A 5,516-nucleotide genomic window follows, 5' to 3' on the forward strand; every position below is an offset into this window, starting at 1 on the left:
TTAAACCGAAATGGCCGTGTGATGCATTTCTTTTTGAAATCTCACAAAATCTTCTTTGGAACTGTTGAAGTGATTGATCTGATAGTTGGCATATATTGTCACCATTCAAGTCTCCTTGCAAAGCAGAAGTTACTGTGATTCAATAGTAAAATGGCTGCCACAAATTTCACTAAAACGCGCCCTTAACAGCAGACTGTTTTTATTTGAAAGCCGTCTGACCAACAGACTCCAAACTTGGTAGGCACCGTTCCGGTGACAGCGGAATACAAATATGTTAAAATGGTTATGTTTCATGAAACAATATGGCTGCCACTCCTACATTTTCCTCTTATATTTAAAACTGCTTCAGTTTAAAAACGTTTCACTGAACTCCAAACTTGAAAACCATCGTGCCTCTGTCTGTAAAATTTACGTTTTTAAAAAATGGCATTTGTGTGTAAACAAGATTTTTTTTCAAAATCTTCTGTGGAACTGTTGAAGTTCCTGATTTTAAACTTGGTATATTGAGAACTAAACACGCTTGGACTGGTACTGATACTGGAGCTTGGGAGCTGCAAAACTGCCTATATATACTGTTGTGCCGGGTTTCAATTACTAATTAATTGTTCATTTGAATCCCAGCATGTGAACTAATTTGTGCAATCCCATGCTTACATACTATTACATACTTTAAATGCCCGTGAAGTGTTTGTGCAAACCCCGTGCCTAAATACAACTATATATTTTAAATCACTCGTGCTACACAGACCCATTTATATCCCGTGCAGCAATATCAATAAACCTGCATTAACTCTTAGTGGTCCATTTATTCAGCGCTTGTCAGGTGCGTCAGTCCAGTTTATTTTCACACGCACTATTTATTTTACAAGTGCTGTTTAATTGTTTTCAAAAACAGGTTTAAAAGGCACTGAATCGCAAAAGGATAGTCAGTACTGTTTTGCTTTTTGCTTTATGTGTGTTTAAATATCTTTATTTTTTGCCATTGTGCCCTTTTATTTTGTGTTTATTTGTAATAAAAGTAGTATTTTCTTTGAACTGCAGTCTGTCTCTGGGCCTCTATCCACTTGTCAGCCTGTCACAACCTCTTTATAGACGTGCATACTGATAAATCCTCTCCTGATCACTAGTTTTATCACCAAACTCCTGAATAATGAGATCCAAGTCATTATTTTATTTCTATAACATCTAAAAAAGCTCTGCAAATGTCTGTGATAGTCTTTGAGCGCTGGACTCAGAAGCAGCTATCTCCTTTGTTAATGTCCGTGTTATCTCTGTGGTGCATGGGGCTATCAGATACGTCCTTTTTTCAGCTTCATTCGGCTCTTATCGGTCTCACTCGGCCATTGAAAGGTTTTCTCAGCTTTTTCCAGAGAAAAAATGACTATAGACTTGTGCTTTACGTCTTTTTGATGATGTCGGACAGGGTCCAACATTGGACTGGAAAGGGGGGCGACAACTTGGCCACATACTTCCCCCCTTTGTCGCAGCACACATGGCCTCAATGGCCACCTCCCCGCTTAAAATCCCCAAAGTCTCGCTGAAAGTCCTGGGCCAAGAACAGGTACTTCAAGGTGCTCATGGGCGGCAATGCTGCTGCTACTGGCAATGCTGTCAGCAGATCTATATGCTGAGAGCGGGGCAAGTTCCTCCTCTCGCCGAACCACTGTAGCGGAAATGCTGCCGGTGATAATGCTCCCAGAAGACGTGCTGACACCAGGGTGGTACACTCCAGCAGCGGAAAGGTACTGGGTACTGAATCTGGGTCCTGAATGATCGCACTCCCCCCATCTGAGTGCTGGAAGCTCGCACTCCCCCCTCTGGGCACTAGACGCTCATGTTGCCCCCATCTGGTTGCCAACTATCTGGCATAGGGGCATCCCAACCAGTCGTGTCCCCCTTCCTCACATCGGCCGCACCAGCCTGATGGCACCTGGGAGCAGTCCTTCCAGTGGTGAGCCTTCTTTCTGCACCAGGTGCACCAGGGGAACAGGTTGTCTGGCCACTGTTGCTGTTGGGGCGGTGGGAGCAGCAGTCTACCTCCCCCTGTTGGTGGTGGAGACGGAGGCAACCCCTGCTCCTTCCTCTCCTGATGGACAGGGCACTGGGTCATGCAGGGTAGCTGTCCGAGGGGGTACCAGGGACAGTTTGTGCTGGAATGCTCCGGCTCAGTGCAGGAGTAACACCCTGGTTGCTGTTCCTCTGGCTGGTGTTGTTGTTGCTGCCTTCTGCCGTTCTTTCCCATTTTTTTTTTTTTTTTTTTGCAAAACAAAAAATTGTCACCCGCAGTATCCCTGGTGTGATGCTTGGAGGTGCTGTTGTCCTACTTCTGACACCATATGTGAACAAGCAGTCTCTAGTGGTGACGTCAGACCTGGAAGAAATGCACAGTACTGCAAGGTGAAATGTGAATTGCGCTGTTGCACAGTTTAATAAATTAACAAAAGAAAAGGTTTAAACAAAAACGGCACATGGCACTTGAGGCCAAAATAAAATAGACAAACAAAACGAACAGACACTAACATACAGGGCACGAACACTAAACACAAAACAAGGACGGTGCTGGTGCCTCCAGCAGTCAGAGCAGTTGTTATTATTTATTATTATTATTTTAGTTTTTATCTCCTCACTCTCTCCCGTTCTTTCACCCTAGACATACAACCCTGAGTGAGTAAAACATGTATCTGTATATACTGTTGTGCAGGGATTCAATTACTAATTAATTATTCACCTGAATTCCAGCACGTGAACTAATTATGTGCAATTCCAGTGCTCAAATACTATTACATACTTTAATTGCATGTGAAGTGTTTGCGCAATCTCTGTGCCTAAATACAACTACATATTTTAAATCACTTGTGCTACACGGACCCATTTATATTTGGTGCAGCAATATCTATACACCATTATTAATAATCCAAACGCAACACAGAACACATAAATACGGACATGGAGACCACTTGGCCACAGTCTCCCTCAGAGCACCAGAAGAAAATGCTGGAGAGTGTGGTAAACCGCTCGCAGTTCCAACATATTTATGTGCAAGGAATTTCAGCGGCCCGACCAGGAGCCATGGACTCCTCTACCAACCCAGACTGCTCCCCGAGATAACCTGGATGCACCTGTCATCACCACCTGACGGCTGTAGATCACTCCCATCTGTACCCCTATTGTGTTTGGGATGTAGCTGGAAGGCATTAAGCCACATCTGAAGCAGGCACATATGGAGTAATCCCAGTTGAAAGGCTGATGAAGGTGCAGTCATAAGACCCAGCAACTTCTGATACAACACCAAAGGTACTATCAATCCAGGGATAGACAATTCTGTATGGCAGTTACTCTGTCTTCTGACAGATAAGCTTGCATTGTAAATGAGTCCAGCTGGAGTCCCAAGTAAACCATACTTTGCACTGGTACTAATTGGTTCTTGGCATCATTGAGGGTGAGACCCAGACTTGACAGATGTTGACATGATCGCAGTGTGGGCCACTGCTCCTTCCTGTGACTGGGAACAGACCAACCAGTTGTCCAAGATTTTCAACACCCTGATCCCTTGCAGGCGCAAGAGGGCCAGGATGGCATCCACACACATTGAAAATGTGCAGGGACCTAATGAGAGGCCGAATGGCAGCACAGAAAACTCAAAGACACTTCCCTGAAAGGAAAAGCGGAGATACTTTCTGTGCGTGGGATGAATTGGAACATGAAAATACTTGTCCTTTAAGTCCACGGTGGTAAACCAGTTGAACAGCCGGACAGACTCAGGATGTGATGGTTTGTGACCATCTGGAACCTCCATTCCATCAGGAACCCGTTGAGATGTCTCAGGTCCAGGATGGGGCGAAAGCCGGCACCAGAAAATGTCTTGACAAGAACCCACCTCCTCTTTGGAGGCGGGTTCTACGAGGCGAATGGTTCATTTGAGAAGTACAGTAGTTACTTCTTGTTTGAGGGATGAGACCTGGGAGGAGGACACACGTGTAACCGTTGTGTACAGTGCGGGCACCCAAATGTCTGAGGTGCAGTAGTGCCAATATCGCAGCTGGTGTTGTGTGAGAGGGTGGGTCTGAGGCAGCAAGCCTTCAGGGACCCAGCTTCAGGTGCTGAGGCTGTGGCTGAGCCTGCTGTGGGAGCTGCTCAGGGCTAAGGAAGCCAGCAGGGTTTCCCGTTTCACCACACTCGGTGCCGAGGCTGGGTGGTTCCAAGAGGACTGTACCTCTTCCAGGAAGTCAGGAAACACCAGGAAGTGCTGAAGACAGGACAATGCTGCCTGCGTCCTGAAGACCAACTGACGTGGTTCAGATGCTGTGGTCCAAGGTACCTGCAAGAACTTAACTGCAAGAATTAACCAATTTTGCTTAATAAAGTCAAATGAAACTTGCTGAATAATGTTAAATTAACATATTGAATTACATACCACTTTATAAATTGCCATATGCATAGGCATTGGGGTGTAGGATTTTCGAATGAACCGGTGGTGTCATTCTGAGGGGAAGGATATGTAGCAGGGGGAGATCTGTGCTGACTTTGCTGACGTGTTCACAGGGCTGCAGGAAGAGAGCGGCAGTCGTCCAACAACCGCTTGTGAGTCATGGCAGTGACACGGGGAGGTGGTAAAGTGGGTGTGTGGACTTTCCCCCTCTTTGAATGGCTGAGAGGCGATTCTTGGGAGATTGTTATCCCTATAAAATAATGATCTGCTGTTTCTTCAGGTCTGCCCCTTTTAACGCGCCGAGAGTGCGGAAGCGCTGGTCCACGACTGAGAACCAGTTGGAGAGAACGAAACAGAGTTTCAGAGCGCGACAGTGAGGTTGTGGAAACCTTGGGCAGATTCCTGAATATTATAGCTGAGCAGGCTAGTTAGCCGGCAGCGTAGGACGGTGATCCGGGTCGCACGGGTAGCGGCGACCGGGATATTGCTGCAAAGTGCAGCACCTTTTCTTTGTAGTTTTGTTACTGTTTTATTTTCCCTTTTTATTTTCGTCTTCTATTCTTGAATTATTGTTTGGAGCACCTGCGAGTGTGCTTGCACCTTGAACTGTTTTACCATTATTTGGTATTCCTGCGGTTCTGTTTACCATAGGTGGTAAGCAGACTACAGACCAACAGCGCCACCTGCGGGCTAAACAAAAAATAGCAACCCAAAATAAAACTGGGCACCTGTGCGGTGTTGCCAAATCCACCTGTCTGTCTCCTGTGTCAGTGAATTACCCACCACCCTTCCACATTAACATTTCGAAATAGTATGGCTTCCAGTAGACTTTTGTGATGCCATTGAGTTTCTTTGATGCTACATAAAGATCAAAATTTTTAACGAATCAGAGTAGTATCAGTACTACTTCAGTTTATTAATTGCTTCAAAACTTGAGTAGCTACAGACTACGTCAAATCTGAAATGACAGGCAATCTGGGAAGTCCAGTACTTTAACGATATGACACCAACAGCAATTAGCTCGATCAGAAATCTTCAGAGTATGACTCACATCAGCTTGTAGTTAACAAGTTGAGTGATACTTGAC

This window comes from Polyodon spathula, chromosome 15 (genome assembly GCF_017654505.1).
Source record: "Polyodon spathula isolate WHYD16114869_AA chromosome 15, ASM1765450v1, whole genome shotgun sequence".
In the NCBI taxonomy this organism is placed as follows: domain Eukaryota; kingdom Metazoa; phylum Chordata; class Actinopteri; order Acipenseriformes; family Polyodontidae; genus Polyodon; species Polyodon spathula.